Source organism: Dendrobates tinctorius, unplaced genomic scaffold (genome assembly GCF_039654945.1).
Source record: "Dendrobates tinctorius isolate UK_male_01 unplaced genomic scaffold, ASM3965494v1 ptg000232l, whole genome shotgun sequence".
Classification (NCBI taxonomy): Eukaryota; Metazoa; Chordata; class Amphibia; order Anura; family Dendrobatidae; genus Dendrobates; species Dendrobates tinctorius.
The window spans coordinates 11,745,935-11,773,069 of NW_027361899.1; the positions used below are offsets into that span (position 1 = coordinate 11,745,935).

A 27,135-nucleotide genomic window follows, 5' to 3' on the forward strand; every position below is an offset into this window, starting at 1 on the left:
AGGAGGTGCAGTACCTCTGTGGCAACTGAATCCTCAGGGGCGCCACATTACCCTAAACATCGCGGCCCCTGCTATTCCACAAATCTCTGTGTCGAGTCTTTATTTTATTATTTATGGGTATTGTTCATTTAGGCTGTGCCCACGTAAGCGTTTTTGAAGCGTTTGTTCCGGTTCAAACGCTTAAAATAAGCTTCCCAATCATTTTAATGCATTTTTCCCTTTTTGTGCCAATTGATGCGTTTTTTTCCCGCTAAGGAAACGCTTAGGCCTTTTTCACACATCCGTTTGTCACCATCAGTCAAAATCCGCCGATTTGCAAAAAAAACGGTTCCGCCATTTATCTTGGCGGATCCGTTTTTTTCCCCATTGACTTTCATTATCGGCAGATTTTGACTGAGGATCGTCCATTGCATCCGTATTTCTGCGGATCCGCCAAAATTTTGGCGTCCGCTGAGATCACCGAACGGACAATGCAACATTTTTTGTTGTCCGAATCCGTATTTTCCTCTTTTGCTACGTTTAACCCTAAATCCAATCTGGCTGCTGGATAAAAAAAATCTCTCTCTCCTCCCCACAACATCGCCCGAGATCTCGCCTCCACTCACCGCAACATCGCCCGAGATCTCACCTCCTCTGCCCGCTACATCGCCGGTAGTCATTTTTTCTTTTCAGCCGCGGTTCCTTTAAAATTCCGAAGTCGGCGGATCCTGGCGCACCAACGGTCCGGTGGCTCCCGTTGGTGTTTCGTCGTCCACGGATCCGTTATCCGCTATTTTAGCGGCTGCCAACGCACAGGAAAAACGTAAGGGTGAAACAGGCCTTAGCGGTTAAAAACGCAGCATGCTCATTAATTTTGCGGAAAAGTCAGCGATTTTAGCTATTTCCTATGAGCACAGAAGACACGAGGAAAGAACACATCAAAAACGCAAGTTTTTTGAGCAAAAAACGCACGGAAATAAAACGCGCGTTTTCTGGGAAGGAGTCCGGTTTTTGGTCAGGTTTATTCCGCATACGTGGGCACATAGCCTTAATGTGCTCTATGTTCCCATGCACAGTAACGTCCCTGCCCGCGCTTACTGTTCCACGTATTGGTAGTTATCTGGACCTTGCCACTGATGGCGTTGCGCAGTGCACACCTGATTTTGGCTGCAACATGTGTCTGCTGGACAGTGATGGTCCGCTGATAAAATTAGTGGTGGATGGGAACCATGTACTGCACAACAGCCTCCACCATCACTTCTTTAAAACTGTTTTTCTCCATTAGAGGGAATGGCAGCATTTCAAAGGCCAGGAATTTGTAAATGCTGTTATTCAGGACCAGGGCCAGTGGGGGGGGGTAGTGTATTTCCTCTTTCTCTATAGGGTTTGGGTGATGGAGAGCTGAACACTTCCATGGGACGGGGTGGAGATGCTCGGTGACATTGCTGGTGGTGGTGCTGTCGTAAGGACGAAGACCGGGCTGCAGGTACCTGTACCGAGCCTGGTCCGGAAATATTGAGGCTGCCTCCCATGTTGCATGGGGCAGTAATGAGGAGCCGGATCAAGCTCATGACCAGGGGAGGCGGGGTAAGATAAAAGGAAAAGAGCACGCTGCAGCAGTCAGTTTGGCGATAACCAGCAGCAGCGCACAGCTGAGAGAGCAGCACGCTCCGTCCACCGAGCATCGGCGCTGCGGCAGGCTGCGTTCGCCGTCCACAGCGGGACCGCGGGAGATAAAGGTGCCTTGCTCCCCATGACAGAAACAGAGAAAGGTGCTGTGCACTCCGTGACTGTGAGTACCGCACACGTGCAAAGAAAGCCGAGCACCGGACATACGCTTACGGCCTTCCCTGCCAATCGCTGCACGGCCATTTACGCGTCACTCTGGGAGCGCTGCGGTTTTCTTTGTTTCGGCTGCATGTGCTTATGGACTAAGAGGCTCAGCGGAAGGTACCGGAGACCGACCGCTGCCGCCAGCAGACGGACCATCGTTTAAAGGACCCCGTGGACTATGGAGTTTTGGAGATGTCAGACGGGGAAATTGTGGACTGAGGACATTGCATGTCGGCCATCTCCATGGATTTGTTTTACAACCCTGGATTTATGGAACAACAATAGTTGCATCGGTGACCTGCCTCGGTGATTATTACACCCCACAACCTCAGATCTTCACAGGGAGGATTTGTTCTCACTTCTCATTATTGTGCTAGCCCAGTGTTGGTTAATCATGAGCTATTAGTCTTTTACAGAACCATTTTCGTTTTCCACATTACAGAATTGTATCTTTATGAATGTCGCACTGATGGGCCGGATGGCAGCCGATGTTTTCTGCTCAGACCCATCTGAGTTCAGTCACATTGCGAGTCCAGATGAGAAAACCCCACCGATCTGCCCGGCCTGATAGAAGAACATTGCTCCGAGCGCAGGCCGATATGCAGAGGATCGCACTCCGCTGATTACTATGCCAGCAAGAGCGAGACTCAGAATGTGAAGAGTCAAATAATATACAGAACAGGAAATAAGACAAGGGAAGCAGAACTATCAATATGGGAGAGTGATAAACAGTGGTGGCCATAAGTATTGGGGCAGTTCATAGGTAAGGAGGGTGAGGTTTTAGGGTATGTGCACACGTTGCGGATTTGCTGCGGATCCACAAGTGATTTACAGTACAACGTTATTCTATGGAGATAAAACGCTGTGCACATGCTGCGGAAAAATCAGCGCGGAAACGCAGCAGTTTATTTTCTGCAGCATGTCAATTGCTTGTGCGGATTCGGCAGCGTTTTTACACCCCTTCCATTATGGGAATCCACAAGTATAAGAACGCAGGGCAAATCCGCACAAAAAACGCATGGATTTTGACCTGCGGATTCTGCCAAAAGATGTAGATTCCTCACGGAAAAGTCTGCAACGTGTGCACATCCCCTTATTGTCCTGTGATTTTAGGTCTGATCCAGGGATTGTGGTCTCCAGGAGGTCTGAGGAGCACATTCCATCATTGATGTAGCAAGACATAAATCCATGTGACACATTCATTCCAGCTCTGTCACAGGTCGTCAGAAATTTGTAAACCATTAGTATCCAAAAAATAAAATGTGAATATTGCCTAACATTACAAAGATATTTTTCCTCTGGAAAATATGCCATAGCTTGTCCCATCAGCAGTCAAAACCTCAGCGAAAAGCAGCTTACCGTATATACTCGTGTATAAGCCGACCCCCCTAATTTTGCCACAAAAAACTGGGAAAACTTATAGACTCGTGTATAAGCCTAGGGTGGAAAATGCAGCAGCTACTGGTAAATTTCAAAAATAAAAATAGATACCAATAAAAGTAAAATTAATTGAGACATCAGTAGGTTAAGTGTTTTAGAATACCCATATAATGCTCCATACAGTTCATGATGGCCCACATAAGATGCTCCATACAAAATACGCCCCATATAATGCTGCACAAAGGTTAATAATGGCCCCATAAGATGCTCCATAGAATAATATGCCCCATATAGGTTATGCCCCCATATGCTGCCCCATAGACTATGCCCCCAATATATTATGCCCCCATATGCTGCTGAAAAAAAAAAAAAAAAAGCCATACTCGCCTCTCCTGCTCAGGACCCGGCCCCTGTGATATTCACCTGTCCGGGGTCCATCGCTGCTCACCACTGTCTGCGCGTCCTCTGTCAGTGACTGTTCAGCCATTAGAGGACGCGGCGCGCACTAACCACGTCACCACGCCCCCTGCTGGCTAAACATCACGGACACAGGAAGCAGCAGACGGCGGTGAGCAGCGTAGGAATGAGGACAGGTGAATATCGCTATACTCACCCGTCCTGGAACGTCTCTGCAGCCTCGCTTCTCCACTGTCTCCCTTCAGCGGTCACGTGATACCGCTCATTACCATTCATGAATATGCGCATATTCATGAGTTTAATGAGCGGTACCACGTGACTGGTGAAGGCAGGAAGGGAGGCAGTGGAGAAGCAAGGGGGCTGCAGAGACGTTCCAGGACGGGCGAGTATGATCTGTGACACCCCCGCCCCCCAGGTATATGACTCGTGTACAAGCCGAGAGGGGGACTTTCAGCCCCAAAAATGGGCTGAAAATCTTGGCTTATACACGAATATATACGGTATGTATTTTTAAGATAAAACAATTATGGAAAAAAAAAAACAAACAAAAAAACATACAGCTAGTCCGGCTGTACGGGCTTCATGGAAGTGCGGGTCTGGTCTACTGGTGAGGACTTCCCTGCAGATAGTTCCCCCAATAAACCACAATGTGTGGACAGACGGTGATCTCGGGACCAATATCTCGAGAGATGAGATTTCAGCGCTGAGATCTCTTGAGATCTTGGTTCCGAGATCACCATCTGCGCATGCGCCGCCACCAGCCATATTCCCGGAGTCCACAGCACACCCACAGGGAAACATGGAAGTACTGGGGCTCTGGCATGTCGCAAAAAGTCGGCAGAGCCCCGGGCAGCGCCGGATACCCAAGCAGCACAGCTAGGCACCGGAGACACCCGCAGCAGCGGCCTGTTGCATTTTTTGGTCCGTCCGACCTGTCTCAAAAAAACAACAGCATTACAGTCTATGGGAACGCACGCACGCCTGCGCTAGGACATGCGCATGCATGCGTTTAACATCACATGTGTTCTTTTAGCTAACATAATGGTTAAATCGCATGCGCAAAAATTCAGCAAACGCATGCAAAACGCATGATGCGCTTTTTGCATGTGTTTGGTATGCGCACGAGGCGCAGCGCAAAAAAACGCTAGTGTGAAACTAGCCTTACAAAGCCAAAAATACAGTCCTCCACTATTGTCACACCGAGCTTTATCATTCTAGAAATGAAAATTCAACTCATAGCTGTCAAACTATTTTATTACAAGTCAAATAGTTAGAACTAAAATATATAAATACATGCATACACACAAATGAATGATAAGGAGTTTTAGAAATCAAACCAATGAATTAACCCCTTTACTCCCAAGGGTGGTGTGCAGGTCAATGACCGGGCCAATTTTTACAATTCTGACCACTGTCCCTTTATGAGGTCATAACTCTGGAACGCTTCCATGGATCCCGGTGATTCTGACATTGTTTTCTCGTGACATATTGTACTTCATGTTAGTGGTAAAATTTCTTTCATATAACTTGCGTTTATTTGTGAAAAAAACGGAAAGTTGGCAAAAATTTTGAAAATTTCGCAATTTTCCAACTTTGAATTTTTATGCCCTTAAATCACAGAGATACGGCACACAAAAAACTTAATAAATAACATTTCCCACATGTTTACTTTACATCAGCACAATTTGGGAACCCAAATTTTTTTTGTTAGGAAGTTATAAGGGTTAAAAGTTGACCAGCGATTTCTCATTTTTGCAACACCATTATTTTTACGGACCACATCACATTTGAAGCCACTTTGAGGGGTCTATATGATAGAAAATACCCAAAAGTGACACCATTCTAAAAACTGCACCCCTCAAGGTGCTCAAAAACACATTCAAGAAGTTTTTTCACAAAAAAAATTAGTTCAAGTCCAATTTTTTTTATTTTACCAAGGGTAACAGGAGAAATTGGACTGCAAAAGTTATTGTGAAATTTGTCCTGAGTACGCCGATACCTGATATGTGGGGGGGAACCACTGTTTCGGCGCATGGCAGAGCTCAGAAGGGAAGGAGCGCCGTTTGACTTTCTCAACGCAAAATTAGCTGGAATTCAGATCGGACGCCATGTAAAGTTTGGAGAGCTCCTGATGTACCAAAACAGTGGAAACCCCCCCACACAAGTGACCCCATTTTGGAAACTAGACCCCCCAAGGAACTTATCTAGATGTGTGGTGACAAGTTTGAACCCGCATGGGCTTCACATAAGTTTATAATGTACAGCCGTAAAATTAAAAAAATCATATTTTTTCCACAAAAATGATCTTTTCACCCCCAATTTTTATTTTCCCAAGGGTAACAGGACTCTAAAAGTTATTGTGCAATTTGCCCCGAGTACGCTGATACCCCATATGTGGGGGTAAACCACTATTTGGGTGCATGGCAGAGCTCAGAATGGAAGCAGCGCCATTTGACGTTTTTTTGGCTGGAATTGAGATTGGACCTAAATAGTGGAAACTCCCCACAAATGACCCCATTTTGGAAACTAGACCCCCTAAGGAACTTATCTAGATGTGTGGTGAGCATTTTGAACCCCCAAGTGCTTCACAGAAGTTTATAACGCCCGAGCGTGAAAATAAAATCATATTTTTTCCACGAACATGAACTTTTAGTCCCCATTTTTTATTTTCCCAAGGGTAACAGAAGAAATTGGACCCCAAAAGTTGTTTTGCAATTTGTCCTGAGTATGCTGATACCCCATATGTGGGGGTAAAACACTGTTTGGGCGCATGGCAGAGCTTGGAAGGGAAGGAGCACCATTTGACTTTTTCAACGCAGAATTGGCTGGAATTGAGATCAGACGCCATGTTGCATTTGGAGAGCCCCTGATGTGCCCAAACAGTGGAAACCCCCAATTCTAACTCCAACCCTAACCCCAACACACCCCTAGCCCTAGCAGTAGCCCTATTGGGAAAATGGAAATAAGTATTTATTTTTAATTTTATTATTTTTCCCTAACTAAGGGGGTGATAACGGGGGGTTTGATTTACTATTTATGGCGGTTTTTATTTTTGGCAGCTGTCGCACTCTAAAAGACGCTTTTTATTGTAAAAATAGTTTTTGCATCACCACATATTGAGAGCTATAATTTTTCCATATTTTGACCCACCGAGTCGTGTGAGGTCTTATTTTTTGCGGGACGAGTTGACGTTTTTATTGGTACCATTTTCGGGCACGTGACATTTTTTGATCGCTTTTTATTCCGATTTTTGGGACGCAGAATGAACAAAAACCAGCGTTTCATGAATTTCTTTTGGGGGGTGCGTTTACACCGCTCCGCGTCCGGTAAAATTGATAAAGCAGTTTTATTCTTCGGGTCAGTACGGTTACAGCGATACCTCATTTATGTCTTTTTTTATGTTTTGGCGCTTTTATGCAATGAAAACAATTTTATATAAAATTATTTTTGCATCGCTTTATTCTGCGAGCTATAACTTTTTATTTTTTCGCTGATGATGCTGTGTGGCGGCTCGTTTTTTGCGGGACAAGATGATGTTTTCAGCGGTACCATGGATATTTATATGCGTTTTTTTGATCGCACGTTATTGCACTTTTTGTTCGGCGGTATGATAAAAGCATTGTTTTTTTTTTTTTTTTTTTAAGGGGTTTACTAGTGGGACAGTTTTATAGGGCGGGTCGTTATGGACGCGGCGATACTAAATGTGTACTTTTTTTTTTTTTCCATTTCTGAAAAATGAATTAGGGAATTTTTTTTTATTTTTTACTTTATTACATTGTCCTGGGGGGGGGGGGGACATCACTGTTATGTGTCAAATTGCTGATCTGACAGGTTGCACAGCACTGCTGCAGGCACTGAGGAAGCCGCCTCCCTGCAGGACCCCAAAGGCTCCCCTCAGCTATATTTGATCTGCGGGCCTGCAGGGAGGAGGACCCTAGGAGTGATGCAGCACATCGTGTCGCTCCGGGGTTCTCAGGGAAGCACGGAGGGAGCCCTCTCCCTGCACACTTCTCTCCTATGCCCCCGGTACACTGAGATCGTGTTTGATCACTGTGTGCCAGGGGTTAATGTGCCGGGGGCGGTCTGTGACCGCCCCTGACACATAGTGCCGGTGTCAGCTGTGATAATCAGCTGACACCCGGCCACAATCAGCGGCGCTCCCCCCCGTGAGTGCCGCTGATCGCGTTAGATGTACTATAGATGTATTAGGTCCCAGGTCACATGGACGGAATAGTACGTGTACTGTAGGAAAGGGGTTAAGGCACATTAGAGATGGAGACCTAGGGGGGCCTGCGCCATAGATAACACGTCCAAAAAACAAAACAAAGCCCCCCAAAAAAGACAGAGAAGCTGACAGTACAGTGAGGATCTGAGGCAAATACGGTAAAGGTGAGAACTAAATATTGGACAAAGGAAATGAAAAGGTGGCAGACCCCCACAGGACCCACCCTAGCAACCACGAGAAGTGGGGAATATCGGAGATCTTAGACTCATCCATCTGACATCGGAGGGGCGCTGGGTCACACCTATCCTGGCAGAACACGGATGGTGGAGGCACCAGCACTACACTTGGTGGTGAGAGGGCATATGATGAATTTGCATCCAAAGAGGTCACTACTGTGGAGGGCACGGTGATAAAAGACGAAGGAAACCCACAACACCTAGAAGAAAACAGACATTTATTTAAGAAAAATCCTGCCTAAGTTGTACAAAAAGACATGGCCGCCCCCTCCCAATATTCACACCCTGATCTAATGCCCGTCAGCAACAATGTACGAACTGAACATGAGGCTATTACTTCACATTCTGATAAGACTGGATGGAGCCCACGACCACGACACAGCGACCAAAACAGGGGGGCCCTAGCCTTAAAGGGAATCTGTCACCCCATTTTTGGCCTATCAGCTGCCGGCACCGCCATCAGGGGCTTATCTGCAGCATTCTGTAATGCATTCTGTAGTGCTGTAGATAAGCCCCCGATGTAACCTGAAAGATAAGAAAAACGAGTTATATTACACTCACCCCGGGATCTGATCCGGTCTGACGGGTGGTGCGGTCCGGCGCCTCCCATCTAAATGAGATGCCGTCCTCCTCCTTACTTCTCCCTCGGCTCCAGCGCACTGCTCTGACCTGTTGAGGGCAAAGTAAAGTACTGCAATGCGCAGGCGCCGGACCTCTCTGACCTTTCCCAGCGCAGGCGCACTGCAGGACTCTGCTCTGCCCTCACCAGGGCAGATAAATTACACCTGCGCAGGAGCACAGCATGAAGCAAGGAGGAGGACGTCAGCGCATGAAGATGGGAGGCGCCAGACAGGGACATCCACCGCACCACCCCGGTGGGTATAATCTAACTTGGTTTTCTTCTCTTTCAGGTTACATTGGGGCTGATCTACAGCATTACAGAATGCCTTTAAAGGTGCGACCTTGGGTACAGCGGCAGCGCACTTCCTTCCCTAGACAGACCCCTAGCACGCAGTCCCATGCATCCTACACCCACTTCCCCATGTGTACTCCCAGCACGCAGTCCAACGTGTGCAACATCACCCTCTTCTCCTCAGGCAGACTCCCAGCATGCAGTCCCATGCAAGCAACATCACCCCCTTCTCCCCAGGCACCCCCCCCAGCATGAACATGCAGTCCCATGCAAGCAACCTCACTTTCTTCTCCCCAGGCAGCCCCCCCCTCCAGCATGCACATGCAGCCCCATGCAAGCAACATCACCCCCTTGTCCCCAGACAGACTCCCAGCTCGTGCATGACCATCCAATTACCTGATCTGTGACTCCAAATCCCTCCATGACACCCGCAGCTTCCTCTGCTCTATACAGGAAGAGGCGCCGCCCCTTCTGGTCACATGGGCATGACGTCACCACAGGTCCTTTAGCCGACTTGGATTTAGCCTCTACCATCACTTCAGGTCCTGACCCAGCAGCAGTCACACTGTATTCTGGTTTCTTCTAGTGCGGTGACTCTATAGGTGATATACAGCAGTGCAGCCAGCAGGGGGCAGCGTCTCCCGTGCAGCCTCTGCTCACACAGTGTTGCTGCAGGCAGTGATGTCACCATAGGGGGCGCAGTGGAGCTGCCTGTATTTACACCAGTGTGTCCTGTGCCACATGCAATGTGTAGCTGCTATTCATAATGTAAGATGTGATTTTATCCCTTTCCTCCTCAGGTTCCTTATGTACAGGACCTTTATTAGACGATGGTCCTCTCCATCAGTGACCCCCCAAAGATGGAGCAGGACAGAGGCCACATGGCGGCTCGGATATTAGACCTCACCCTGGAGATAATCTACTGGATCACTGGAGAGGTGAGAGCTTCACATCACATCACTCTGATCTCTCGGAATAAAGCAGGGAAATGACGGGAAAGGTGAAGGATTCTTGGCCTCTGTGTAGTGATCGGCGTCTCCCCATACACAGGATCACACAGTAGTGAAGACGTCGTCTGGGGAGTGTGTGACCCCCCGTGTGTCAGGAGGGCGGAGCCGGACCCCGAGTGACATCACCGAGCCTCCACCTCATTCACTGATCCATGAGCAGAAGATCCTAGAACTGACCAATAGGATCACTGAGCTGCTGAGCGGAGAGGTGAGCGCTGCCGGGAATGCTGGGACATTATACAGTAACGCCGGGGGAGGGGTCTGCTAATGACGGGTCATTGTGTGTGTCAGGTTCCTATAAGGTGTCAGGACGTCACCGTCTATTTCTCCATGGAGGAGTGGGAGTATATAGAAGGACACCAGGATCTGTACAAGGACGCCATGATGGAGGATCACCGGTCCATCACATCTCCGGGTAAGAGGAGACCTTCCTGGGGTGTAGAGAACAGGTCTGAGAGTCGTCTAGATTCCCCATCATCTGCTCATCACATATAGACAATGTATTCAGTCACTGCGGTTATCTCCTATAGATGGATCCAGTCCGAGAAATCTCCCGGAGAGATGTCGCAGTCCTCTAGATTCCCAGGATCGGCCAGAGAAGGAGGAAAGTGTCCCCCGGGATCATCAGGTAGATGAGAGGAGATTTCTGTGCATTCTCTATAGATTCATGTAATGAGGCTTCTATTAAAGTGAATCTGTCACCTATTTTTTGCCCTATATTATTATTATTATTTATTGTTATAGCGCCATTTATTCCATGGCGCTTTACATGTGAGGAGGGGTATACATAAAAACAAGTACAATAATCTTAAACAATACAAGTCATAACTGGTACAGGAGGAGAGAGGACCCTGCCCGCGAAGGCTCACAATCTACAAGGGATGGGTGATAATACAGTAGGCGAGGGTAGAGCTGGTCGTGCAGCGGTTTGGTCGATCAGTGGTTACTGCAGGTTATAGGCTTGTCGGAAGAGGTCGGTCTTCAGGCTCTTTTTGAAGGTTTCGATGGTAGGTGAGAGTCTGATATGTTGTGGTAGAGAGTTCCAGAGTAGGGGTGATGCGCGAGAGAAATCTTGTATGCGATTGTGGGAAGAGGAGATAAGAGGGGAGTAGAGAAGGAGATCTTGTGAGGATCGGAGGTTGCGTGCGGGAAAGTACCGGGAGACGAGGTCACAGATGTATGGAGGAGACAGGTTGTGGATGGCTTTGTATGTCATGGTTAGGGTTTTGTAATGGAGTCTTTGGGCAATTGGGAGCCAGTGAAGGGATTGACAGAGGGGAGAAGCTGGGGAATAGCGGGGGGACAGGTGGATTAGTCGGGCAGCAGAGTTTAGAATAGATTGGAGGGGTGCGAGAGTGTTTGAGGGGAGGCCACAGAGCATGAGGTTGCAGTAGTCAAGGCAAGAGATGATGAGGGCATGGACTAGGGTTTTTTCAGATTCTTGGGTGAGGAATGAACGGATTCGTGAAATATTTTTGAGTTGAAGTCGGCAGGAAGTGGAAAGGGCTTGGATATGTGGTTTGAAGGAGAGATCAGCGTCAAGGATTACTCCGAGGCAGCGAGCTTGTGGGACTGGGGAGAGTGGGCAGTCATTTACTGTAATTGATAGGTTCGTAGGGGGGGGACACGTGAGATGGGGGAAAGATGATGAATTCTGTTTTGTCCATGTTGAGTTTCAGAAATCTAGCGGAGAAGAAGGATGAAATAGTGGACAGACATTGAGGGATTCTGTTTAGTAGGGAGGTGATATCTGGTCCAGAGATGTAGATCTGTGTGTCATCAGCGTAAAGATGATACATAAGCTGCCGGCACCGCCATCAGGGGCTTATCTGCAGCATTCTGTAATGCATTCTATAATGCTGTAGATAAGCCCCCGATGTATCCTGAAAAATGAGTTATATTATGCTCACCCGGGGGCATTCCGGGTCCGGTCTTTGTCCGATGGGTGTCGTGGTCCGGCGCCTCCCATATTCTAAAGATCACCGTTAGAAGAAGGGAAGCATCGGATCGTGACACCCATCGGACCAAGACTGGACCCGGAGTGCCCCTGGGTGAGTATAATATAACTCATTTTTCTTCTCTTTCAGGATACATCGGGGGCTTATCTACAGCATTACAGAATGCATTATAGAATGCTGCAGATAAGCCCCTGATGGCGGTGGCCGCAGCTGATAGGCGAAAAATGGGGTGACGGATTCCCTTTAATCTCCAGCTGCCGTCATGTGTGCACCAGGCAGTCCTAACAATACACTGTGTTCCAAATTATTATGCAAAAAATATTTCCTCCTATTTTCTCTACATTACCTATATGGATTGCAGTCATTGTTATTTTTCAGTCATCTAATATTCTAATATAATTGCAATGTTTTTGAACAAACTGCCTATGAAAACAGTATATTTTTACAAATAAGAAACACTCACAATGCATGTTCCACATTACTATGCACAGCAGAGTTTTCAACCTTTTTATTTTGAACAAAAAAATGGTCAGTTGTGGAATGATAAGCATTATCAGCTTATTACAGAATGTCAAAACTTTCTTCTCGGTGATGTTACATTTGCACATAGGACCCTTGTTGGAAAGAAGCTTCTAAACTCTCTCGTCCATTGAATTTTTCAGTTTTTGGATGGTTTGTGCTTCAATTGTTTTGCCTGTGGACAGAATTCCCTCCCAGAGCTGTTACTTAGATGTGAGCTGCCTCCCGCCATCATAGACACTCCTTCTGATGATGCTCCAGAGGTTCTCAATGGGGTTGAGGTCAGGGGAAGATGGCGGCCACACCATAAGTTTGTCCTCTTTTATGCCCATAGCAGCCAGAGATGCAGATGTGTTATTTGCAGCAGGAGACGGTGCATTATCAGGCATGAAAATGATCTAGCTGCGGAAAGCACGGTTCTTCCTCTTGGACCATGGCAGGAAGTGCTGTTTTAGAAACTCCACATAGATTATGGAGTTCATCTTTACCCCTTCAGGGATCCTAAAGGGGCCGACAATCTCTCTCCCCATGATTCCAGCCCAAAACATTACTCCACCTCCTCCTTGTTGGCGCCTTAGCCGTGTTTTCATGGGGTGTCCATCAACCAGCCATCCTCCACTCCATCCATCTGGACCATCGAGCGTTGCACGGCACTCATCGGTGAACAGAACAGTTTGGAAGTCAGTCTTCATGTCTCGTTTGGCCCACTGGAGCCGTTTCTGCTTGTGTGCAGTGGATAGAGGTGGTCGACAGGATGGCTTACGCACAGCTGCAAACCTCTGAAGGACCCTGCATCTTGTTGTTCGGGGGACGTTGGAGGCACCAGCAGCTTCAAAAACTTGTCTGCTGCTATGACAAGGCTTTTTTGCAGCTGCTCTTTTAACCTGACGCAATTGCCTGTTGGAAAGAGTCCTCAATTTTTCCTTATCAGCACGCACACGTGTGTGCTGGGAATCAGCTACATACTTCTTGATTGTGCGATGATCACGATGAAGTGTCTTGGCAATGTTGATTGTAGTCATGCCTTGACCTAAATACTCCACAATTTGTTGCTTCTCAGCAGCCGACACATCCTTTTTCTTTCCTATTTTGGCAAAAAAATAGTAGTCTTGCCTTTATTTGGACACACCTGCCAAACTAATCTGCACAGGTGTCTGCAATTGCTTTCAGTGATATAAAGAGCCCTGACACACATCACCATCAATGAGTTTACATGACAAACAAAAAAATTCTAACCTTATCACTCCGAAACTCTTTTTGCTTAATAATTTGGAACACAGTTTATATACACTGATCAGACATGACAATAAACCACCTGCCTGAGATTCTATAGTCTCCCTTACTTTTTACCAAAGCAGCTCTGCCCCATCAGGGTATGGATTCTACAAGGCTTCTGTGATGTCTGACAAGTTGTTTGCAGTAGATCCTATTATGCCATGGATGGTAACCGGCATTTGCAAATACCGTTACCATAGACCCCTATCTATCATAGCTGTGCTGCTCTGCGTGTCCTGAGTAGAGATGAGTGAATATCTTCGGCTCCTTATTCAACCAGCTGTAGCGCTTACCGAATAAACTGCATTGAGAACCCGGCTAACTGGAGCATTCCCGATAATCAGCTGTTCCAAGCCGCAGTGACAGTTATGAAGCATTGCAAAGCTTCAGAACAGAGATCAAAGCGAAAAAAGTAAAGAAAATTCTACAAAAAACAATGCTTTATCATCATACCACGGAACAAAAAGTGGAATAAAACACAATAAAAAAGACGAATGTAAATAAACTTGGTACCGCTGAAAACTTTATCTTGTCCCGCAAATAAATAAGCCGCCATACAGCTCCAACAGCAGAAAAATAAAAGTTATAGCTCTCAGAATAAAGCGATGCAAAAATACAGTATTTTTTTTTTCCATAAAATTATTTTTATACGAAGATATAAATGAGGTATCGCTATAATTGTACTGACTCAAAGAATAAAACTGCCCTACCAATTTTACCACACACAAAACGGCATGAAAAAAAAAAACAATTCCTGAATTGCAGGTTTTTGTTCATTCTGACCCCCAAAAATCAGACTAGAAAGTGATCAAAAAATGTCATGTGCCCAAAAATGGTACCAATAAAAACGTCAGTTTGTCTCACAAAAAACAAGACCTCACATGACTCTGTCAGCCGAAATATGAAAAAATTATAGCTCTCAAAACATGGGGATACAATAAAACGCGTCTTTTAGTGTGTGACAGCTGTAAAGCAGAAAAAAATATATAAATCTGGTATCGCTGTAATCGCACCGACCCAAAGAATAAAGTCAATTCATCACTTATACCGCACAAGGAACAGTGTAAAAAATAAATAAAACCAATTCTTCACATGCTGTTTGTTTTTATATTCTGCCTCCTAAAGATTGCAGTAAGAGTCGGCGCACATTTATCCTGCCCTCTGTGTTGAGCGCTTGCATCGGGGTTTCCATGTAAATCTCTGAAATCCGTGATTCAGACGGAACCTCTGGCGGAAGATTCCCTATAATGAGGCAGATGGAGGCACTGTGGACGCTGTCTGACCTGTGATCCAGTGGTGTCCGTCTTTTTAGGATTGCATAAAAGTCAGTCGCAGTTTTGTGCACTTCTGAAAAGGACACCACTGAACATTGGCCAGACGGACTCCATAGTAACTCTGCTGCCTCATTATAGTGAATGGATCCCTCGGGGGTTTCATCTGAATCATGTAATTTGGAGATTTAGATGGAAACCCCAATGTTAATGCTCAGCGTAGCGCGCCGGATAACTGATCCAAAACGTTATGTAAAATGTTCTCAATAATATCAATCCACAAAAAAGCAAGTCCCCACTCAGGTCTGTCATGTGTTAACGGAAATATAGGGGATTTCCACGTTACTAGTAGCAAAAAGGCTCTGGAAAAGTGAAATGGCTCCTTGCTCCCGAAGGAAATTCAGCAAATTTTGCACTCCCAGAACAGACACAGGTCTTGAGTAACAGTTCTGGTACCGCTGATGCGGCCATGGGGTAAGCGGTTACAGGTAACAAGGACAAAGTATACTGGACTAACGGTACAGAGGATACGAGAATAGAGCGGACGAGGGACCTGGCAACATAAAGTTACACGTAACAAACCACCTAACTATAGGGGTTGCTCAGGCACCTCCCAATTGGGGAGGGTGCCTTTTATGCAAGATGCCTCCCAGGCTGGCGAACACCTTTCAGGTGAACACATTACTAAATACCTCTCAGCTGTTAGCAGGGGGCATTTACCATGTGTGCGTGCTGCCTCTTTAGAGGGAGCGTGCGCATTAGGCGCGCCTCTGAGACACAATGAGGCGTGCACAGGAGCAGACAGGAAGCAAGCCGGGACCATACCGGAGGGAGAAGGGAACACAATGCAGGGACATGGTGCTCCGTCTCTTCTGATTCTCGCCGTATGGCTAAGCAGTACTGTGCAGCCATATATGGGGTACTTAGACATTTAGCAGAAATTGTGGGACAAATTTTGGTGCCATTTATTTACCCATTTTCCATTGTGGAAATGTAAACACTGGGGCTAAAACTAAATTTTTGTGGTAAAAATGTAATTATTCTTTCTTCACTGCCCAATTGTATAACATTATTTGACACACCCGTGTTGTCAACATGATCACTGCACCCTTAGATGAATTCATTGAGAGGTGTAGTTTGTAAAATGTGGTTCTGCTGTGCTGGCACCTCATGGGCTCTGCCAATGTAACATGGCACCCTCAAACCATAACCGTAAAATCTGCACTGTAATATGGCGCATCTTCCCTTCTGAGCTTTGCGCCGTGCCTCAAAAGTAGTTCCTGATTACATGTGGGGTACTGGTGCAATCAGGAGAAATTGCACAACAAACTAAGGTCCATTTTTTCCTATTATTCCCTAATAAAAATTAACCATTTGGGGCTAAAACAACATTTTAGTGAAAAAAATGTAATTATTCTTCATTCACCGCCCAATGGTATAAAATTCTGTGAGGCACATGTGATGAATTCAGTGAGAGGTGTAGTTTGTAAAATGGGGTCACATATGGGGGGTGCTGTTCTGGCACCTCAGGGGCTCTGCCAATGTGACATGGCACCCACAAACCAGCCCAGCAAAATCTGAACTCCAATATGGCGCCTCTTACCTTCTGAGCCTGTAAAAAGTAGTTTTTGACCACATATGGAGTACTGGCGTACTCAGGAGAAATTGCACAACAATTCGTCCATTTTCTCCTGTTACCCTTGTGAAAATGAAACATTTGGGGCAAAACCAACATTTTTTCATTTTCACAGTTCAAAGTTATAAACTTCTGTGAAGCACCTGGGGGTTCAAGGTGCTCAATACACATCTAGATACATTCCTCCTTCCCTTCTGAGCCCGTGCGCCCAAGCCGTAATTTTCCAACACATATGGGGTATCAACGTACTCAGGAGAAATTGCACAACAAATTGTGTGGTGCATTTCCTTATGTTTGTTTTGTTTTAAACATCTTTTTATTGTTTTAACAAAAGGATGAAACAATACATGCGACTAGCAAGATCAAGCAACATTATTTACATGAGTTACCAGTCCGGCGTTGCTGTACATATATTAAAATCATAAGCAATGACACTTGAAGTACCCAATCTTTTAACAGGACAGACAATGTCTATCCAAGTTTTCATATTTGAAATCTTGAGTCAAAGGGAAAGACCAAGGTCTTTCAGATGAAACCCCTGAGGGATCCATTCACTATAATGAGGCAGAAGAGTTACTATGGAATCCGTCTGGCCAATGTTCAGTGGTGTCCTTTTCAGAAGTGCACAAAACTGCGACTGACTTTTATGCAATCCTAAAAAGACGGACACCACTGGATCACAGGTCAGACAGCGTCCACAGTGCCTCCATCTGCCTCATTATAGGGAATCTTCCGCCAGAGGTTCCGTCTGTATAACGGATTTCAGAGATTTACATGGAAATCCCGATGCAAGCGCTCAACACAGAGGGCAGGATAAATGTGCGCCGAGCCTTACTGCAATCTTTAGGAGGAAGGATAGAGGAAGGGGGGATGTTAAAGGATGGGGAAGGAATTCTAGTCAGGGGGGATGTCCAGTCGTTAGATGTTGTGCCCTGTCAATCTGGATAGTCAACTGGTGTTGCTTCATGCAAATTGGTCTTAAGGCCCCTTTACATTTAGCGATGCACCAGCGATCCGACCAGCAATCTGACCTGGTCAGGATCGCTGGTGCATCGCTAAATGATCGCTAGTGAGCTGTCACACAGAAAGACCTCACAGCGATGCAGCAGCGACGCAGCGCACGATACTCGCCTTTCACACACAGCGATCCTGACGTCCTCCGGCCCTCCTCCACGCGTCGCTCGTCGTCACAACAGGAAGCAGACGTCTAGAAATGGAGCCGGACATTCTTGTGCGATCAGCGATGGACAGCGGGGGAGCCGGTTGGAGGTAAGTATCACACATAGCGATATCGCTATGTGTAAAACCCCCTTTAGGGCAAACTAATCTTGTTTACTTAGAGTTTAGCAGATTTAAGTCTTCGTCTGTTTCTCTATAGAGTTTCCAGGGTGCCCAGGTCAAACCATATCTAACTAGCTTGAATGACGTGCTAGCTATTATTTCTTCTATGTGGTATATCTGATTTACCTTGTGTAACCATTCTGACAGGGTGGCGCTGTTCTGTGATAGCCAGTGCAAGGGGATGAGCATTTTAGCTGCCGCCAACAGATACGTAAGAAGCTTTTTGTGTTTGTATTGTGCAATATCACTTGACCAGTTTAGAAATATCAATTTCAAGGATGGGGGGTTCGGCAGCTGGTAAAGTTTTGTCGTAATTTTAAGTACCTTACTCCAGAAAGGCTGAATTTTGTCGCATCGCCACCATATGTGCAAAAATGATCCCCCCTCTCACCGATACATCTCCTGCAATTAGAGGAAGCCTCAGGCTGCCAAATCTGCCTTGTGTCAGGGGTGGTATACCACCTGGTAAGGATCTTGTAAGAGTTTTCTTGAACCCTCACACAACCAGAAGGGCCATGCGAGTTTTTATATATCTTTTCCACCCCCAGGTCTCTTTCCCATTTCAATATAAACGCCCGTTTAGCAGAGGATGAGTGGGCTAGGAGCATCTGGTAGAGTTTACCCAGCACACCCCTTGGTGTGTTCCTCTGGGTCAGCATCTTGTCAAAGCCTGTCAACTCTCTATATGGTAGTCCTGATTGTAAGTATGATCTGATCGCACTTTTGAGCCTGTTGTAAAGAAGAAAAGTAATGTGGGAATTTAGTTTGTAGATCTTGCAGAGAGACGATTACACCATCTTCTATGAAAGCATCTAGACTTTCGTTTATTTTATGTAGAGAGTCTGTGTCCTTAATTAAAGGGCGGTCTAGATATAGGCCAGGCAGGTCTCTTACTTTTATTAGCGGTGACGGAGGCGGCATTAGTGAGGAGGAAAATCTGGCCCAAGTCTTAATTAAAGTTTGGGGAAAAAGCTCTCATTGTGGGAGCCGTAGACGTGTGGAGAATAGCAGAGATTGGTACTGTTCATGACGCGTTCGCAATCCCTGTCCATAGTTTGTAGTTACTATCTCTCACCCAATCACATTTCCTTATGTTACCCTTGTGAAAATGAAAACAATTGGGGCTAAAAACATTTTTGTGGGAAAAATGTGATTTTTATATTTTCTCAGCTCAACATTATAAACTTCTGTGTAGCACCGAGGGATCCAAAGTGCTCACAACACGTCAAGATACATTCCTTGAGGGGTCTAGTTATCAAAACGGGGTCACTTGTGGGGGGGTTTCCACCGTTTAGTCAAATCAGGGGCTCTCCAAACGGGACATGGCGTCCACTCTTGATTCCAGCCAATTTTGCTTTCAAAAAATCAAACAGTGCTCTGCTGTGCGATCAAACAGTAGTTTTCTCCCACATATGGGGTATCGGCATACTCAGGAGAAATTGCACAGCATATTTTGGTGTCTAATTTCTCCTGTTACCCTAGGGAAAATATAAAAAAATGGAGCTAAAGTATAATTTGTGTGAAAAAAAGTTAAATATTCATTTTTTTTTTTGCTTCCGCATTGCATTAATTCCTGTGGAGCACCTGAATCGTTAATAAACTTCTTGAATGTGGTTCTGAGCACCCTGAGGGGTGCAGTTTTTAGAATGGTGTCACTTTTGGGTGACACTTCTGTCATATAGGCCTCATAGTCACTTCAAATATGATAATCTTTATTAGAATATATAGACCATGCTAACATAGTGCTAATAAGATGCAAGAAAAAAACCCACAAAGTGGCACCACCATCTTTCACCGTTCTCTTGCTTATTTTGTTATTTGTTTCCCATTTTCATTATGTACTCAAACTGTCTTCTGCTTTTCAGGAGTAATTTCTCACTTCTTCACATTGGTGTAAACACTTTTATAGTACTGCGCTCTTTATATCTATATTTAGGCCTGTCTCTCTTATATTATTTATTTCGGTTGCCCTCCTTGTGTAGTATACGGTATTTCCATGTCACATGATCGGGTTCGCTTCCCTGTGTCCTTAGGGGGCCGGTGCGCATGCGTGTTGGCGCTCCGTGCCTGGCATCGCTGACGGTACGGCGTCTCACACACACTGATTACAAGCAAACAGGTCACAGGTGAGGATGTTACCTTTCGTAGCCATTCACACCCATTTGTGTCAACTTCTGTGCATGTTATCAGGCCCAAATCACCAGGGTATGTAAACTTTTGATCGGGGTCATTTGGATGTTTTGGGTTGTCATTATGATTTAAAAAGAGAAAACACAATAGTTTGACAATAAATGGCTTCACCCAACCACTAACCATGAGTGGAGAAAAAAGTTTTGGTGTTATCATTCATATTCTCTGAAAAAAAGGCCAAGAAAGCAAAAATTCTGCCCGGGGTATGTAAACTTTTGAGCACAACTGTAAGATAAATCCGTGCTTCTTTTTTCCATTTTCTTATGTCTGTAATATTTCATTCTTGCAGGAAAGTTCAGATGGAACAAAGAGTGAACCTGAAAAAAACCCATCATCACCGTCCGTGACCGGTAAGGGTCGCTCATAAATCTTGTTGGAAAATGGTGAAACAAATTCCAAGAGCAGTGAATTGGCCAGTGTGGGTTGGGTTCTGTTTTTATGGTATTCATTGTGTGTTAAAAATATTATTTTCCAGACCGGTGTGATTACGGCAGAGCCAAACTTTTATATAGCTTATTTTTAAGTGATGAATTGAAAAAAAAAAAGTGGTTTTGTCCCCCCGTGGAATTGCTACTCATTTGGGTACAACATAAGGCAACACAGGAAGCGTTTCCATTTAAATGTCCAAGCTGGTTTATTGGTGCTTCATAAATCAGCCACAAGCAGAGGAAGACTACTGTATTTACTCGAGTATAAGCCCATGGGTGTGGAGGGCAGTGCATATTCGATCCCTTTAGTAACGGGTATTTATTCTGCCTTTTTCTAATGGCTGCAAATCCCAAGCATTCTAACTATCAGCTTCTTAGATTATTGTATAACTTATACTCGCACCACCAGGCGTCCGCAGATAGTTTAACTCCACCGGCAATGAAACTGTAAAAAGACCAGGAGAAGCGATGCTGTTTTCTTCCAAAAATCTTGTATTAGTTACAATGAACAGTAGGTAAAAAGGAGTAATATATACAGGGCAGTATACATGCGTCTTGAGTAATGGCTGCTGTAGAATAAACTGAAGAAGAAGGGAGGAGCTACCGAATACAGAGCTCAGCTACAGGAGGGACATAGGGACAATCTTCACACAGTCTAATTCTGCCTAGCAACAACAGAGAATTTGCTGGTGGAAAAACTCAACACAGGGAAATATAAATTACAGGTTGATCCCATTCGTGGAACACAACAGGTACACGTGATTGCCCCGCCGCTGCATCTGTTGGCATCAGAACAAGACGCTGCGAGGGAGCGCAAGGATGGTAAATAGAATGGTTTATTTTTGTTTTATGTTTTTCTGATGAGGGCCATGCATACCAGGATAGCAATGAGGCGCCATGTATACCCAGATAGGGATGAGGAACCATGCAGATAAGGATGAGGAGGCCATGCATAGCAGGATAGGGATGAGGAGGTCATGCTTACCAGGATAGGGATAAGGAGCCATGCATACCAGGAGAGGGATGCGGCGCCATGCAGTCAAGGAAAGGGATGAGGAGCCATGCATACCAGCTCAGGAATGAGGAACCATACATACCAGGATAGGGAAGAGGAGGCCATGCATACCAAAATAGGGATGAGGAGGCCATGCATACTATGATAGTGATGAGGCGCCATGCATACCAGGATAGGGATGAGGAGGCCATGCATTCCAAGGATAGGGATGAGGGGAAAATGCATACCAGGTCTATAGTCGAGTAAATACCTTGTCCCAGTGTTTTTGTGGTAAAATTAGGTGCCTCGGCTTATACTCGAGTATATACAGTAAGCAGCCTTTCTCTAGTCACCTTCCACGACAGCCATATCGGATGTCTCCCCGCCCTAAGGGGAACAGGAAATGCACAAGAGGTTAAATAACCCTCCCCTTCCTACTACCTCCAGTGTTTTTCCTGTCCCCTATGGGGTATGAAGAGGTCGAGATAGTGCTGCCGTGGCCGGCGACCGGACGCACTTCACCGAAATACCTGGAAGCCGGGCGGCCGACGGTCGGGGGCTCTGCTCTCCTCCGAATGGCAGGCCGCTCCCGTCTCCGCTGCGGCGCGACTCGGGCCACCCTCCCGCCTCTCCTGCGCCCCCCCCCGCGGGGTAAAGCGAGGCGGTAACGTGCAGCCGGGATCCTCGGTGAGCTCCCCGGCGTCCTCCTACCCACAGCGGTGGGTGCACACGCGCACCGGAAGTGACGCGGCGCCGAACTTCCGGTTCACCATCCCAGTGTTCCCAGTGGAACGCTCATGGCGAACCAGGTCGAAGGGGCGGAGCCAGCGACCCCAGAAAGGGCAGGAGAACGGGACAACCGCTGACAGCTGCGGAATCAGCTGCAAGGAGGGGTGATCAAGATTACCACCACCTGTGGACCAGGGGAGGAGCACAGAACTCGCTGATGGACCTCGGCTATTAAAACCCTGGTCTGGGGGCGTCCAGGTAAGGCCATTTCTGCACTGGTGACTGTGACAGACTGACCATGGATGGCGATAAGCCCTCTCGATCTGCTTCTGCGGATGACTTCTACTTCTATGATGACTGTTGTCCAGACCCCCAGCACCACAGCCCCCTCCCGCTAGGAAAAGGAAAGCGGCCCCTGTGGAATCTGACTCAGACGCGGGCGAAATTAATACCTCTAACTCAGAGGAGGCATGGGAAAATGAGAGTTCCACTTCCGCCCCCAGACCCGATAGTATTTTTTGTTATTTCTCTTCTGAGGGCATGGGGGATTTAGTTAGTATGGTAAGGGGCACAATGGGGTTGGAGGAGGCGGAAGTGGAATGCTCTATTCAGGATGAAATGTTTGGGGGACTAAAGCCCAAAGACCAAAAGGGGTTTCCCATTCACGAAAACATCTGAAACCTGGTTATGCAGGAATGGGCCCTTCCCGAGAAAGGACTTACCGTTCCCTCAGACTTGAGGAATCGGTTTCCCTTAGAGGGAGATTGCTCCCTATGGAAGGTCCCTAAAGTGGACATGCAGGTGTCCAGGGTGACTAAGAGAACGGCTCTTCCTCTTCCAACTGTTGCATTGATCCACTCCCGCCTGGATTACTGCAATGCTCTATTAATTGGCCTCCCCGTCACTCGACAATCCCCACTCCACTCCATACTTAATGCAGCGGCCAGGATCGTCCATCTGGCTAATCGGTACTCGGATGCGTCCACTCTTCGCCAGTCCTTACATTGGCTGCCCATTCATTATAGGATCCAATTCAAAGTACTTGTTCTCACCCACAAAGCTCTCCACAGTGCAGCACCCCCTTACATCTCTTCCCTCATTTCTGTCTATCGGCCTAGCCGATCACTGCGTTCTGCAAATGACTTTCGACTAACCTCTGCACTAATCCGTACCTCCCACTACCGACTCCAAGACTTCTCCCGTGCTGCTCCTATCCTCTGGAATGCTCTACCCCAAGAAATCAGGACTATCCACAATTTGCATAGTTTTAGGCGCTCCCTCAAAACACACTTGTTCAGAGCGGCCTATCACGTTCACTGATCAAAGTAATTCTCTGTGTAAGTGTGCGTGTGTAGCCCATTCACTATCTCCATCCATCCTTCACTCCCTCAAGATGGCTGGACCTTCATTGTAAATACACAATTGTAAATACACACCTGTACTTTGTATCTCCCCCACCTCATTGTAGATTGTAAGCTCTCACGAGCAGGGTCGTCTCATTTCGTCTTATTTTGCTTCAATTATTGTATGGTTAACGTTGTTACTTATGACTTGTGTTTTGAAACTCTTAAACTGTAAAGCGCTGTGGAATATGTTGGCGCTATATAAATAAAGATTATTATTATTATTCCATTCGAAGATTCATCTCAGCTCAAGGATCCCATGGATCGGAAAGCAGAGAGCCTGCTCAGGAAATCTTGGGATGCATCCACAACCCTGCTGTAGGCCAATATAGCCTCTACATGTGTAGCCAGGTCCCTATTTCGCTGGCTGCTTACACTGGAAGACCACCTCACTCAAGGAACCTCCAGGGAAGAAATCCTTGACTCTTCCACTATTACAGAAAGCAACGGTTCCTAGCCGATGCTTCCGCGGAATCCATACGAGTAGCAGCAAAGTCTGCGGTCCTCTCCAACTCAGCCAGAAGAACACTGTGGCTGAAATTTTGGGGAGGAGACTTTACGTCAAAAACAAAACTCTGTGCAATTCCCTTCCAGGGAAATTATGTGTTTGGCCCAGCTCTGGATGATATCCTGGAGAAAGCCACGGATAAGGAGAATTCGCTTCCAGAACAAAGGAAACCTAGAAAACGATTTTTTCGTCCCCCCCGTGACCAGCCCTCCTGGAGAGATTTTAAAGGGAAGGGCAAAACGGGCCGGTGGAGTTATCCGAAAGGAGGTAAGGGCAGAAATATTCTGGCCCCCCAGCAACAACAAAACCCTACGGACAAACAATGACAGTATTCCGGTTGGGGGCCGACTCTCGAATTTCATAGATCAATGGCAGTCTATAACCTCAAACCAATGGGTTCTTCGCACCATTCGTGACGGACTGAGATTGGAATTCGAGAGTCCTCCCCCTCAATGCCTGAGAATAACCTCTCTACAGGCGCACCTCCAGAGATCCTTACTGTCAGACATAAAAACACTTCTGCAAGCAAGAGCGATCTCCCCAGTCCCACGTCAGGAGGTAGGCAGAGGCCACTACTCTCGCCTCTTTGTAGTCGTAAAACCCTCAGGGAAACACAGGGTTATTAGAAACTTAAAGCCCTTAAACCAGGTGGTGAAGTACAGGCGATTCAAGATGGAGTCGGTCAAGACAGCCATCCCCCTCATATGACAAGATTGGGTGATGGCTACAATAGACCTGAGGGATGCTTACTACCACATCCCGATTCATCCAGACCACAGGAAATTCCTCAGGTTTGCGGTATCTCAGGGGTCTCTGGTCAACCACTACCAATTCAACGTCCTACCGTTTGGAGTGTCATCAGCCCCTCGTGTATTTACCAAGGTGATGGCAGAGAAATTGATCTTCATTCGCCAGCAAGGGATCTGCATTGTCCCATACCTAGACGACCTTCTAATAATAGCTCCATCCATATCTCGCCTGAACCAGGACGTAGGGAAATCTCTAGAGATTCTACAATCCTTGGGTTGGATCCCCAACCTGGAGAAATCAGACCTTCATCCCTCAACAAGGAAAAGTTCTTGGGGATACTCCTCGACTCGGGAAAGCGAAAATCTTTTCTACCCAGGGAACGACAACTCGACCTGGTTCAGAGCGTGTCCAAGTTCAGAGCCCAGAGAGCACCAACCCTGAGAGACTCATTATCCATGCTAGGTTCGCTTACAGCATGCATCCAAGCCGTCTCCTGGGCCCAAGCCCATACTCGAACCCTTCAGTCCTATGTACTCCGGTGTTCAAGGAAACACCGAAATACACAGACCAGGAGAACCCTTTTCCCGGGCATGTGAAGTGTCTCTTCTATGGTGGCTGAACCACCAGAATCTCCATCAGGGGGTCAGCTGGGATCAGCTTCCCCTGAAAATCATCACCACAGATGCCAGTCAGAGGCTGGGGTGCTATAGTGGAGAAATCATACTTCCAGGGGATACGGCGCCCAGACGTCAGAACCAGCTCCTCAAATGTGAGAGAACTAAGAGCGGTAGAGGAAGCGCTGAAGGCAGCATCGACCCTTATCCAAAATCATCCTTTACGTGTCTACTCAGACAATATGACTACGGTGTCCTACATCCGTCACCAAGGGGGCACGAAATTTTTCATCCTAAAATTGGTGGCTGCAAGAATCTTCTCTTGGGCAGAGAAACATCTACTGTCCATATCACCAGTGCATCTAAGGGTGTTGGGCAACGTGGAGGCAGACTTCCTCAGCAGGAGGGATGTTCATCCCGGGGAATGGAGCCTAGACCAAACAGTCTTTTTGTCTCTGGTCTCAAGATGGGGATATCCCGAGGTGGACCTCTTTGCCAGTGATCAAAATGCGAAGGTGGAAACATTTTTCTCCCTCAGCCCCACCGACGGAGCGTGGAAAGTAGATGCCTTCTCCCATCCATGGCACTTCAATCTAGCCTATGCCTTCCCTCCGATTCCCATGATAGCGAGAACGCTACAGAAGATACGGGCAGAGCAAGTCACCACAATCCTGGTGGCTCCCTTGTGGCCAGGGAGAAGTTGGTATGGAGCCCTACAAAACATGGCTCAGGAAGGTCCAATACTGCTGCCCCAGAGAGCCAATCTTCTTTGCCAGGGCCCTCTACTGCACCCAGACCCGTGCAAAATGAACCTGGCGGCCTGGCTACTGAAGCCAGAATTCTAAAGGCTAGAGGCCTATCTGAAAAAGTAATTCAAACCCTACAAAAGAGTAGGAAACCAGTGACTAACGCCATTTATGGGAAGGTCTGGAAGAAGTTCTCATCTTGGTGCTCCCCAAACTCTCCAGATCCCTTCCATCCTAATATTGCACAGATATTAGAATTTCTTCAGGACAGTCTGGATCTGGGACTCACACCTGGCACCTTAAAGGTGCAAGTGTCAGCCCTTAGCTCATTCTACGACCAAGACCTGGCAAGTCATCGATGGATCAAACGATTCATAACCTCAGCGTCTAGGATCCGTCCCAGACTCCGTAGCCAGATCCCCCCCCCCCCCCCCCCCTGGGACTTGAACCTAGTTCTCAGGGGCCTGACCAGTGAACCATATGAACCACTGTCTTCCACAACTCTGGAAAACTTAACGCTAAAAACCGTGTTCCTGGTGGCAATTACTACCGCAAGACGCATAGGTGAATTACAGGCCCTGTCAATACAGGAGCCATATTTAACCATCATGGAGGATAGCATCATCCTAAGATTGGATCCGTCCTTTATGCCTAAAGTAGTCTCGAACTTTTACAGGTTCCAAGACATTATATTGCCTTCCTTCTGTCCAAACCCCTCCAACACGAAAGAAGAACTGTACCACACCCTCGATGTCCGCAGAGTAGTTCTCTTCTACCTAC

General features: G+C 46.6%; 1 protein-coding gene and 1 long non-coding RNA gene across 2 annotated transcripts in view; one reads left to right on the forward strand and one right to left on the reverse strand.

The window, feature by feature from the left end:
• Positions 1-27,135, forward strand: part of LOC141060146 (uncharacterized) — a 233,730-nt gene that overhangs the window by 121,760 nt on the left and 84,835 nt on the right.
• LOC141060053 (uncharacterized) lies at positions 4,846-9,684 on the reverse strand. The gene is made up of 2 exons (XR_012222652.1): positions 9,380-9,684; positions 4,846-8,270 (listed from the first exon to the last, which is right to left on the reverse strand). It is a non-coding gene; the product is annotated as an uncharacterized lncRNA (long non-coding RNA).